Source organism: Hylaeus anthracinus, unplaced genomic scaffold, assembly GCF_026225885.1.
Source record: "Hylaeus anthracinus isolate JK02 unplaced genomic scaffold, UHH_iyHylAnth1.0_haploid 11989, whole genome shotgun sequence".
Lineage (NCBI taxonomy): Eukaryota > Metazoa > Arthropoda > Insecta > Hymenoptera > Colletidae > Hylaeus > Hylaeus anthracinus.
The window spans coordinates 3,608,952-3,623,011 of NW_026534337.1; the positions used below are offsets into that span (position 1 = coordinate 3,608,952).

The 14,060-nt window shown below is 37.1% G+C and overlaps 1 protein-coding gene and 1 long non-coding RNA gene across 3 annotated transcripts in view; one reads left to right on the forward strand and one right to left on the reverse strand.

Annotated features, from left to right (window-relative positions):
• LOC128888033 (protein cortex-like) overlaps nucleotides 1-14,060 on the reverse strand; it is a 353,171-nt gene that overhangs the window by 135,805 nt on the left and 203,306 nt on the right. The window lies entirely within an intron of this gene.
• LOC128888132 (uncharacterized) overlaps nucleotides 387-14,060 on the forward strand; it is a 158,528-nt gene continuing 144,854 nt past the window's right edge. The window contains exon 1 of the long non-coding RNA XR_008460186.1: nucleotides 387-590. This is a non-coding gene — a long non-coding RNA (uncharacterized LOC128888132). The remainder of the gene's footprint in view (nucleotides 591-14,060) is intronic.

Genomic DNA, 14,060 nt, shown 5'->3' on the forward strand with positions numbered 1-14,060 from the left:
CTCTCTCTCTCTCTCTCTCTCTCTCTCTCTCTCTCTCTCTCTCTCTCTCTCTCTCTCGAACGCGCGCCCACGTTGCTTTTCACGGTGTACATTCGATCCGTGGTGTAATTACTAATTGTAATACACGCTTATTGAGCCCACTAAATCTATCCCCGGCGTTCTCGATGTACAACCACCATCGCGATTAGCCTGCGTTACCCTTCTAACGCTTCAGCAATGCGGATGCTCTTTGTTCTGCTCGCATGATTAAACACGAGCTCGGATTTGCGTCATGCCTCCGTTGCATTTTTTCAACGAGACAAGGCTGCACATCGGTTTAAATATGTAACTACGTTGTTGCACTTCTTTCAGGCAACCAAAGGCAGTGATGTTCGGTTGCGCGGGAACTGAGGTTCTATCCAAGATTCCTCCAAAGCGGCTCAACATTTCGTATTTCGTTTCAATTGTATCTAGTCGATGAACGTTCGTCACGTTTCGGTTTGCTATTGGATGAAAAATTCAGATAGTAGCCGAGGTAGGCGTGTTTCGTTGTACCGTCGAATAATTGTTTAGTGCTGCCGTAAGGCGAAATCGATGGCTTGAGTCTAAGGGTAAGAAAGTTTAGAAGACTATTATCGCGTTAACTAAGAATCGTTGAAATGTATCACTTCAAAAGTTAAACATGGAAAAGCGTGAACAGAGAATAATTTGGATTATTTTTTGCTTGGATCAGAAATCTGAGTATTCGTATTCATGGTAGGAGAGAAGTAGGATCAACCTTCGCGTAATGATTTAGTTTCTGCGTCAAAAATGATCTAAGCATCGTCTAGATACTGTCTATAGACGAAAATAAATTGCTAGTATTTACTGTCACTCATCATGTATGTTCCCGCTGCCAACACATCATATATGTATATATGCAACTGACATCAATTTCGAAATAACAGGGTTTTAATATATTGAAGTATACTTGAAGAATTATACTGGATATTAAGAGGGTTCGCGCAAGAGTATTAATTAGTTTATTAGTACTACTATATACAGGGTGCGGCAGAAATAACTCCCACATTTTAAAAAACGATTGAAAAAAAGTGGTACGAGTTAACACCAGAAACTTTTTATTTCTTAAATCTAGATATAAAAAAGTTTTTTTTACTTTATGTTTTAAAAATTATGTCATCCAAATGGTGGCATATACGGGCGATACACATTTGGAGTCGTTCTTGAAAATTTTCCATCACTCTCATTCTTTCATTCTTTCAATTTCGTCTTCGATGGCCTTTAGTTTATTCAAGGACCAAAGATGATGTTTGAAAATCTCGGCCTTGAGATATCCCCACAAAAAAAGTCACATGGACTTAAATCCGTCGAATTTTCAAAAGTATCTGGTGTTATCTCGTACCATCATTTTTCAATCGTTTTTTAAACTGTGGGAGTTATTTCTGCCGCACCCTGTAGAAGGACATAGAGTCAGTGATGTAATTCCTTATTGGTATTTCTATCAAGACGATTACTATACAACAGACCCTTTGCTCTTCGCAGCGCTCTCTTTGACGGTGAAGTTTACCTCTTTGACCTTGTCTCCATACACTACAAAGGTAATTTTTTTGTATTTTATTGTAGAAGTCCTTAGAAGGGACAGTTGTGATGGTGCAGAAATAATATTCAGGCATATTGTATTTTCTGATACTACTTTGCATTCTACCTACTCTAATTACGCATTTTTCAATTAGCAAAGGAATTGAGTTTGAAGTATCCGTAAATAATGTTAAATTGTCACTAACGAACAATTTCCATTAATATTTGAAGAGAACCTTAGGTAAAAACAATCGAAATGTCTTAAAATAAAGTGTATTCAAACAAAATACGAGGTCTTTAAATTTTCTGCTGCTCACACATTAGCTTGGAAAAATGTTATATCTTCCTTAATAGAATTTCCAATTTCGTTTGTTGAGAGAGTAATTATAATGGTTTGCATTGAAATAATTACAGTAAATTCTCTTAATTAACTACACTGAATTCAGTTTAACAATATCATAAAATTTCTACCGATACCAGTTCATAATTAAACGTATTTTGATTTCATTTATTTTTAAAACGACAAGCGAGCTCCAATTTCACCATGACCAGTATCACAAATGAAATCTTCTTTATTCTGACTATATCTGAATAAATTATGGATGGTAATCCGTAGGTATAATTAACTTCAAAATTGTTTCTTCGCGATAAACTATAATTTCCAGACTCTTCTGATATATCCTGCCAATCAGACTCGGTATCAATAAAATGCTATATTAATCAGACGAAATCGTACAAAAACAAATCACGTGCATCGTTGCAATCCAAACAACTTGAGAATTAGCCGAACTCCTCGACCAATCGACCGAGAGCACCCGATTCCAATCGCCCGGTCACATTTACAAAGTCGTAACGATGCCATAACGTTGTTTAACCAATGCCGACATTAAAAACGGTCCAATTAAACGCGTGTCCCTCATACGTTCCGCCCGAGGACATAAAATACGAGTAAAACACAAATGAGGAGAAACGTACAAGCGAGATAAGAACGAAGCAAGAGGAGCCAGCACCTGTTGCTACGAGTTACTCCACAATGCGCCGTAGCGGTCGTCGTAAAAGGCTCGCGAAAAACTTCTTCGGAACGAAGAAAAAAGAGAGGTGGCGGGGCAAAGAGGGGGGTGTACCGAAGGTCAGGATTTACGCGTAGCCGGGTTTGATGCGTGCGTGTAGGACGATGGCATCGAACATCGGGCCAGGAACACCTTCATCTGTCCCTGGTGGCCGTTGCCAGCCTCCTCCAGCGCCTGCCTACCGTCCACGATACTATCTGCAAGATGAATTGGTCGGTGCAGCGAGTGCAAGCGGACTGCAACGACCTGGCACCGAGGGCATGATGCCCCGTGCCTCCTAGGCTCCCTGGTCACTTCATTTTTCCGCTCACGGCCGGAAGGCCTTCGGGAATTTGCATCGCTCCACGTGTCCGACACGCGACGCCGCGACGCAAACGACGGGACTCTGCTCGCATTCCATTGGCGAACGAAGCGTTCTGATGGTCTCGATTGCGATCGAATTTAATTATCCAACCGTGGCGAGAGGAAATTAATTACTGCCACGCCGGTGACGAGGAATGCGAGGATCCTACGGCCACGGTCGCCATCGCGGGTCATCGATTTATGCAGGCCCCCGGTCTCTTCCGCTGGCTCGTGTTCAGATCGGTGTTCGATTGCGCGCGTTTCGGTCTGAGTAGGTGTTTAGACACGTTGGACGTCAATGCCATGTACAGGAAACCCTGATCGAAGTGATGTTGAAGGATCCACGTAGTTTGGACTCGTAAATGTTGCGCGATATTAAAGATTTCTTTTTGAAGTAATAGTATTTGCTTGAACGGTATTTTTGTGAGTTTTTATTCTAAATAAATTCCGCTGTACTATTTTTACAAATGTGATTTGTTTAAACATTCTCACAATTTTGATTCGTTTCTACTACTTTCTTCCACTGATCCATAAGTTTTTGAGTACCATCTTCCTAAAATTTTGGTGCTTTTGATGAGAAATACTCTTCAAGGAACGTTTTAACTTTTTTGAAAGTTTGAAATTTTCCCCGTTAAAATAATTGTGTAACTACCTTTCGTGTATTATTGCCGTTAAATATCCATTCTCTCGTATCTTCAATTTCACCCTCTAGCATGTTTTTTCGCTGAAAACATGCGAAACCCAGATATTGGATTTCATAGCCATATTTGGATTTATGAAATAGCATTCTGGGGGACAGCAACAAAGAGCCATAAGATACATGGTCTCTTGGTAATGATTACAAAAGTGGAATCGTTATAAACATTAATGGAATAGACCTAAAAGTTCTAAAACTATACGATGAAATATGCATGCGCACAAACAGATATAAAAAAAAGGACTACGGTAAATCTCAATGAACTACAAGTTTCAAGAATCTATGAAATATCCACCACAAGGAGGCTAAAAATAAAATATCTTTACTATACTATATTACTAGACTGCGGATCTTTATGCATTTATAGGAAATTTGAATGAGGAAGAAACTACAAAATGCAAACAATATGCAAGAATATAAAAAAGATTGAAAGTAAAGTTCGTGCTATAATATTTGCAGAATAAAATAAATTCCTATTTAGGTTCAATTTTTGTAGGCACGTTCGTGAATATTTTATTTTGCATAAAGATCCGCATTCTATATATTACTATATGTCACTTTCCATATATTAAAGCACAAGACGGTAAAACAATTTACGAAACATTTAACTGGATAAATTCTAAAGTACATGAGTACGTTATAAAATCAGGTGCAGAAATTAATTCTCTTCCTTCATACATTTAATTATTTATAACTCAAGTTTAAACAGAAATATTTAGTAATGAAACACACAGATTACTTTGACATTTGATTTTACAACTATGTGCTCTCTTGAAATGCATGGCTGAAGGAGATTCAAAGAATGTATGTCTTTTATTCATAATTAAGTGGTGAGTTTACTTTAGAAAGGCGCAGAATTATTATACATCTGATAATAATAATAAAAAAAAAAATATTTATTAGGCGTTTTTTCCTCCATTTGACGAGTACTCTCTGTCCTGAAAGCTTTGAACTCTTTTCTCAATATTCTATGGAGGCAAGCGACTGAAAAGTTAGAATTTATGATTTCAGTCACATAAATGGCCCCTGAACACGTATATCGCCCTCGCGCATATAAATGTCTCGCAGCGCAGATCGATTGTCTGGGCAGGGCCAAGCATATTACTGCTCGAACCGTCTCCTCCAATCAGTCGAATCCCTTTTACGACCGGTAGATCGTACACAACACGCTTAGAGCGTTGCTGCAAATGCGAAGGGACGTTCGTCGTAGATTCCCGATAGGCATAGAGGTCTCCTCAATGAACTATCGGAATCAAAAGACAGCGTATCAGAAATTCTTCGCGCTTGTATGAGCTTGATGCACACTCCCTTCTCGGGTATTATATCACGACCATGTAATCCACTGTCGTCTATATCGAGGCCCTATCAGACGAAATGACAGGCTATAAAGCTGAGAGCCGGAGCGGCTTCCCTGTCGGATTTATCGCGTGCGGATGTCTGGAAGTCTATAAGCCATGGGGTACAAGAAGTGCTAGGATGGGCTGGAGCTACCTCGATTAACCTTCGTTTCTGCTGGTTAGAAGCAATCTGGGTCTCACTATGTGGCAATCACGGGCCAGCAACCTTGTAAATTGAAAAAAGACCCTTGACGTGACGGCTGGTCACGCCGTAATGGATTGCGGAACGGAGGTTTAAGGCTAAATCCGTGAACACGAGCCAGGATCCTTCTTTGATTTTCTACGCGCCTCTCCTTTGCGTTAAACAATAATTAACGTTCAAAATTGGTAGCTAGAAAATATATCATAGGTGATTTACGAGTCTGCAAAGCGGTTGGGATTAACTCGTTATAGTATTATAATTAATTAATAGCGTTGAGGAAGCATGTGCGCATTTCCTTATAAGTATGTGGATACTTTCTCGATTGAAAGAAATAACTAAACAAAATTACGAATCTATTAATAAATATAACTTATATTTCTGTATTGAATTTGTGTTGCATTAGAGTTGCATTACCAATTTAATTTTCTTTCAATTAATGTATCCGCCGTGTGCTCTTAAAACTTCTTTTAGCAATCTTGTCATCTTGGCTATTAATTTTTTCATTTATTTTGTGATATCTCACCATGAATATTGTTTAGATGTAAGCATTTTTCACTGAACTCTTTTATTTAAATGATCTTCAATGTTACTAAAGAAATAGAATTTAGCAACAAAAAAGTTGTATAGTAGTAATGTACAGTGTATATAAATTATTTAATGAAGGTGGTAAGTATCCACATATGTATTTATAGACGGAGTTGTACATCTCAAAACCAATCCAGTGTTTGTAACTTTGTTTACTGAGTAAATAATCAAATTTCTCGAATCAAGGTGTTAGTACTTTATAAATATGTTGATAAATTGCTGAGATGTAGCCTGGATGTCATGCGATATTTTCAAACCATGTGGACTACTTCTAATACTTCTATAGTACTCGATTAAAATTAAAAATAGAAATATAATCAATAGTGAACATTTAACGTAAATTACTAAAATTGGCAACTAAAAAGTACCAAAACTATATCTTCATCTAAAAAGAAAGATGATGATCATTTTTGTTTTATGGTTGAGGTTATCCAAAATATACGTATGTACATGTATGTATGTATATAAAGTGGGCATTTAATATAAAACACTTAGAAGCAATGAAAAAGTTCCAAAGCTAAATCTTCATCAAAGAAAAATTATAATAAACGTTTCTACTGTATACTTGCGGTTATCCAATACATAATAGTTCCCAGTAAGAAACAAACACAGAAGAGCATCGAACAGAATTCCAACGGATACACGCAAAGTCATGGAAGGGGCGGATTACAATAGTCGGTAGACACGACATTCTACTACTGGATGACAGCGTTCAACCACATATTCCGAAGACAATGGTTCAGAAACACCGACAGTTACGGTGCAAGATTTTTCTTCGTTCAGCGCATTCAACAAACCTCGCATCAAGTAACTATCGGTTTTGAAATCATCTAATAATAACATCTTCGCAACGATGAAAATAACGAATGAAACAACAGTTAACCGAAGCAATAGATAAACACACTATCGAGGCCTTCGTTGTTTTTAAAAACTAAGATACAGAAATTAATCTTGTTCCGTTCACAGCGCGACTCCTTACGATGGAATCTACGGGGTTGTAATGCCCGTCACTCTAATTCAAGGGACACTGTGTATGGGGAATGTCGCGCGCCAAATTAATATTGCGCGACTGATTTGTAAGGATTGATATTAATCCCGAACGATGGATTGGAAAATGATAATCGTCGGAACAAATCTCATACACAATAATCTCATACACTAATGCTCAAAAACATTTGATCGCTAATTTTATATAGGTACGTTTGATAAAAGAGTCATAGGTTGATTATTTGATCTGTTTGCATGTAAAATTATATTTGAAGAGTTAATGGTACACGAGTTAACTCGATTAACAGTACAAAATTTGACACAATTTTACAGTTTTCGTAAAAATAAATGTTTTTAACACTCACACGAAGGTTGAATTAAAACGTCTTCGATTGTATAACTTCTCGAAAAATTAAAATATTTTAATGGATCAAAATAGGATGAATGCTTGTAATTACCAGCTTTATTTGTCATATTTACTTTGTTCGTAGCCTCTTACGAGCCATTACGAATGAATTGATCGTTCTTTGCCTTGAACTATGTATTTCCTCATAGTCCTTTCCAAGTCTTCGTTGTTTATAAACTAGTTAACCCAAAAGTATTCCTCTAATTTGGAGAAAAGGTACAAATCACTTGAAATGAAAACTTTGAAATTATTAACGGTTTATAGAATCTGGTTCGTCAAAGATTTGCAGCAAAAGAAAACAACTATCTAACAAAGTAAATATTATACATTTCCACTGCTGCAGTTGATACCCTTTCGTCATTTATCGCTATCATGTCAAATGCCCAGCCGTTTGCCTGTGGTCTGTGAAGAACCGCTCTTGTCCATATCTATCAAACAACGTCGAGGATATGCCTGCTTTACACCAAGAAAAATAAGAGGTATCAAGCTGAATTATAGAAAAGCAGATCTGATGACCACAACCACTTCAACTCATGGCGAACGTGAATCCAGTGACGCCATTGCGACACAGCCATGTCTCTCTGTGGCGCCACTACTTTGCGTACTCGCCGAGCGCTGAAACAGTTACGGTGCCAAACCTTGCAGTACAGGGAGCCTCGAACATAGAATGGAACACAAGAACCCTTAATAAGCGAGCAGTAGGAGGAAGTTTTGTCAGGTGAACATTATTTTCAAAGCTGTCATTTTCTCGATAATCGCTTAAATTACAAAAATATAAACAACGGTAAGAGTGACTCCTCATTTCGAATCCCGGCAACGAATTATATCCAAATTCAATAAATCACTTTAGCACAATGTCTGCGGAAACTTCCAACCTGATACAGTAGAAGGGTTCGTAAATATTTCACTTTAATTAAAAGTGTCCTGAACACGAGCTTTTCAGCTGTTAGATAAACACAATAAAACAAGGTTGCGAGTGTTCGTTACCTCACGCCAGACATCGCAACCCACTATAAGGCACTGTGACCAATGCAAAGCGGACAGATGCAAGCCGTTCGAAAGTCCAGCCGTCTCTATCCCAGCAGATTCGTAACGTACACAATGATTGCGAAACGGTGAATTATTCGCGCACACTGGCATTCATCGCGAGGCCATAAAACGCGCGTACGCTCCCATGGATCGGGCTGAATGCGCGGAAGCACGAATCCACGAGCCGTAGACAAGCTATGAATTTACCTGGCTGATACGGGACCGTAACCAGATGCCCCCAGTGACACCCATTAGCTTGCGCTCTTGTTAGACTATTGAAATTATTAATCGATGCAATTACCGAGCGGCCAGCTTCGGTTTACTTTTTACAACATGGTGGCTGGCTCGAGTGACCGTATTTAGAAATGTCCATTCGAACACTACGGTTAACATCGGTGACTACTTTCTTCAACAATTTCTCTTGCATGTACCGTTGTAATACCGTCACAGTTTTATACGTTGCATGAAGGGTTTCACAACTGCTCAAATTTTTGTGTAATCCTTTCTTGGCTTTCTCTGCTTTCTAAATAAGTAAAACACTTCATTAAACCTTTTAATTAAAGCTTAACAACGATGTATCATCGCTGACTACATTTGCGGAAAATGTCGACGTGAGTCACTATGTGTTTGAGTTTAGATATGACTTTGGTTGCGTTTAGTAGTTCGGATCTCGATTATTTTTATATCGTTGACATTACAGATGATACGAAATTAGTACAACTGACTGGTGATGCAGAAGTGAGTGACGAGAGCAATAACTTGTGATATTGTTAATAATTAAATTTAAGTTGTTCATGTGTTATATTCTCCATATGAAGAGTTTTCCGAAAGGAGCTTTAGGATTTTGTGTTTTTGACATATCAATATAAATGTGTTGCATAAATTTAATATATTGTGTATACATATAAGTACTGGACTACTATCTTCAATAAATTCAAGCAATCTGGGCTGATTCGTTTCCAGAGCCTAACAATTACTACTGCATATTGTGCGTCGTAATACGTTGGGATTGTAATGACTTTTAGTTGTAAATTGTGTTCGTCACAATGATTTTAATTTTTGTTACAATTTCAAATAAACATTTTAAATACAATGTTCAACAAATATTAAAATATTTCAGTCATGCTTCTTCTCAAATTTCAGAATTATTACTAAAACTAATTACATATAATTTTTTCTTTCAAACTTTATAAACTATAGCGCTTAGGCTCGATTTTGCTCGATCAGGTTGATTTTCTTGAGCCATCTCTTAAAGGGTTAAGTAGTACTGTATAGAGATGAGAAGTTAGCTAGTGGGTTTGATTAGTAACTGTACAATTTCTTATATTGTACAATAGACTTCTACAGTAGATTATAGATTATAATATACATGTAACATCATCAACGATATTATACCGTTATTAGTCAGACACGCCATCCAGCTTTTTATCTCAGCACAGTATGCAGCATTGACCAAAAAATAAAGAGTATACAAAACTACTTGGCGATCTAGGGGTTGCAAATTTTTTCTTCTTCGTTTAAAATCCGTATCCCGATTTCTTCTGAATATATCCAAGATTTCTTCAGCACCCGTCAGTACATCGTTAGTGTTATTTATTTGCCAACAATTCCTTTTCATCCTGTTGTATTAAACGGAAAGCTTGAAAAAAGTAGAACCAATCATTTCATTTATCGAAATCCATCGGTATGCGAAGCGAATTCCGAAATTACCCGCGCTTAGTGATTCAGCGATAACAAGACTCGACGAACCACCTACATTTATCAGCGAAACCTTGAACTCGTCTTAACGATCCTGAAAACCGAGCCGGTTCCGCTCGAGCAAAAATTGTAATCGAAAGGCGCGACTAATCGTTCCGTGACGATCGGGAGCGAGACCGCCGCGATATCTCGCCTAACCCGTCCTGATGAATTTCAGATCTATGCTGATCGCGAGCATCGATAAGTTGATCGAACGTTCAGTGGTGTTGCGTGCCTGCCGATACGCCTTATGAGGGACTGTAGGGTGAATAGGACAGCATCTTTCAAACGCGCGCAATTGATTTTCATCGACGGTACCCTTTATCGAATGAAGTGAGAAATTCGTGTAACTAGTACTGACATAAGCTCTGTTACAAGTGGGCTGCGGATGTTTATGCGTTTATGGCAAGTGGAAATATGAGAAAATGTACGAGGATATGCACATATGATAAATATTTAAAATATCAATAATAAAGTACACGTTACAGTGTTTAGAAGACAAGACATACTTTTCTTTAAATTTCAATTCATCTGCTGTGTTTTTAAGAATATGAATTGGCATAAACGTTCGCAGACTAGTTAGTAGTGTACGCTAGCGTCAATGTGTTTCAACTCTTTCGGAAATACTTCCAAAAAATTACAATATTTACTTGAATATATGTATAAAATGTTCTCAAAGTTTCATTAAATTATATACATTCCTTTCTTGCTAAAAAAGTTCATACAAATCATTAAAAAGACGTAGTTCTAAACCAATTTTTCCCCCTTAAATAAAGAATTCCTTTTGTGATGAATTAAGTAACAATGTCCCTTGTATTTCAGTCATCAATTTGGAGTTCTAACCCATACAAAATTGTAGAATCAATGTTAGGCTGTTAGAGGCAGACATTTAGATATTTGAAGAGTATTAGGTTCAGGTCTGGTAAGAAATGTTCGACGTTAGAAAAGGTTAGTAGATCCTACAGTGATAAAGGAATTAGGTACAGTCAGTAGAAGTAATGAGTGTTAATTATTAGAACGGTATCGAATCGTTTCAAACATTCCATACTCCTAGTAATATTAATTTTCTGTTATTTATTTTCTATCTGTAATTAACTTTAAAATTCCCTTGTTTCCAATTTCCTTCCTGAATACTTTATCATAATAATTTACCATCGCGTTCATCGTACATTGCATATACAGAACCGATCACCATAAACAATCGGTCTGTCAATGTCACGTAAAAAAAACACATTTCTGGTTTAAGACTTCATCAATTTTCCAGGCTCACACGAATGCTCGTCGATTCTTCGATCACTCGACAAATTAATGTCATTGTTACAACATTATCGGCACACGTTAACGACGATTGCAAGCCAAATAAGAGCGGCGATCGTTTCCAGCGAAAGATCGCGAGGATCTTCGGTCAGTGATAAATCGAACCGACGAACGGCCGTGTAGGTATCGAAGGCTCGGAGAAATGGGTACCACTATAGACACCATGGTCGTCAATTAGGTTGTGGTACGTCACGGTTAACGTGTGGGCCGAGAATGATTTCTCGTAAAGTTTGTTTATGGGCCCTGAACGCTAGGCGTTTATCGTTTATTAATTGAAACCTGAGATGGCCCGTGTACAGCGTGGCTTGTTCGCTTGTTACAATGTCAATCTTTTTCCATCTGGCAAGAAGCTCGTTACTTTCGGTCCGCAGGTACGGCAGTAAACGGGATGTCGTCAATGTATGAGCACTTAAGTCGACCGAATCGCTCTGATCGACCATAGGAACAGAGGAGAGAAAGGGACCCGAGCGTTGTCTCGTTGTTTTAATCGTTCCACGAGATGGTTCGTGTTCTTAAATTATGGCTCCGATGAATTTTTAGTTGCCGTAATTCATGGTGTACTGATTAACGTAGGCCCTTATCCTGAATATAGAAAAATAAGAAAACCGAACCTCGCAACAATGACGACAGAATTCTCTTAAGCTACTAATGCACGGTGTTCCTTCGCAAGAGTGGTACGAATAAGGGAGTTATTGTTATCGTTATTTCTGTACACCGCTATTAATGGACATTATCGATTATGAGTTTAAAATCATTTTCAAAGAAACAGTTGATGCTTCTTCATGTAATCCATAATTTGCAGAATATTTAATTGTCTATACAAAAAAAAATATACATGTCGAATTGAGCAACCTCCTCCTTTTCGAAGTCGGTTAAAAATTAAAATATTGCTATTAGAGCCAATCTACATTACTTTTTTGTTAAAAGAATCACTCATTCTATACATATTTCCTATACAAGTTCAAAAATATCAAGAAGTATATTCTACTTTAACAAGTGAACGTTATTATCTATACTTGTACAAACTACATTAAAAAATTCAATTAAAATTCAATTCTTAGAGTTTATTTTATATTCCTCTTTTACATTTATTTAATCTGATTAGAAATAGTAATGTACTATATAAATATAAATTTTTTTATAATAAAATAAATTTCAAAAAGATGTATATACACTTTATAACAATGCAAGTATTGATTATATTCTATTCTATTTATAAATATTTAATTATTGATTATATCATACAAACAATATCCTCTAGCATACTTGAAGTGAAACTGCAATAAACCAATCCATACATGCATCCCTCCTTTCTCAATTTAACGCCGGTACTTACGTTTTCAAAAAAGAATGCTAACACGTCGCAGTCGAAATGTTCCAAGTCAAAATTCGCTCTGCGACCAGTAGTTATATTCTTTGGGAAACCTGTTCCACGACCCGCATGCAAATGCATCAAAGATCACGCGATGCTAAAAATGAGCTACGTCTGATAATTTCTTATAAGATCGCGAATTGACGTATTTATCACTGCGATACGTTGGTGGAAAACGAGCATTTATTATCGTTCACGGTTATCAGGTGTATCCTTGCATCCGAAGGCGAATATATTTATCGGTCTGATGCGTGTATGTTAATTTCGCGCAAATTGGAAAAAAAATTAGATAGAATATAAGGTAAATAAGGGGTTCCGACGTGACACTGCATGTAAATATAACGAATGGGCGGAGTGATCCGAATTCCAGGAGATTGAATCGGGTTCGTGTTAGGTTGGCTGTACACCAAAGAGCGAACTCGAATGTCGCGAACGCACGCAACATGTTGGAAGAAAGCAGTCGTTCCCGTTGGAAGAGACCATCCGTTTCCTTCATTCGTGTTATGTCTCTGATGTGCGGCTGCCCTACGAGAAATGTGGTTCGGCGATCCATCGAATCACATGAAAAAGGTGGAAGTTCCCTTGCACGAGATGTCAAAGAACATCATGTGCTAATTGATGATGTGGAAGTTGAAACATGAAATCGGAGTTCTGATGAGAAGGAAAACTCATTTGAAAATTGACCAGCAGTCCTCGGGTATATATTTTAACTGTTCCTTTCTGTGTTATTTCTGATATGAAAGACTTACACTTATGTATGCAAATTTGTAACCGGGAAAGACTTGCAAACCAGCCCGTTTTATCCTTGTTTTCGACGTTGCGAGTCCTTCGATCTAAAGTTTTATTCTCGAAAAACCACATACCACGTTTAACGTTGTTCGATTTGGTCATAGTTTCCGTTTAAGATGGTAAAACCTTCTTGTGATAAAACTGGTTGAAAAATTTAACAAAATTAAAAAGTCCCATTAAAATACTTACTTGGCCAAGTGAGATTGAAGTTTTAAGGCTATTAGTTGACTATGATTAATTCTAGTTATAATATTTACTGTTTAAAGAACAATGACAGGTTATTTACACTTTAATTCTTTAGATTACGTCGTAAGCTCAATAAACTATTTAAAGAATTTGAACTGCCTTGCGAGCCTAATGCATGAATTCCATTTCAATATTTTAAAAGCATACTATTTCTTGTTCATTTATATGATTAATATCCCAGTTAAATAATGAATGATTAAAATCTGTAATGAACTATGTATTAGATGTTCACCAATTAAATAAAGAGAGATATTTTTTTTATTGTATTCTCAATCGAACACATTAGGCAGTGAAGAGTTGTAAAGGCTCTTAAAAACAATTACATTATATCAAATGGAAATTCTGTAATTACAACGTAAATGTTGTTAACGCAACTGTTTGTAAAAG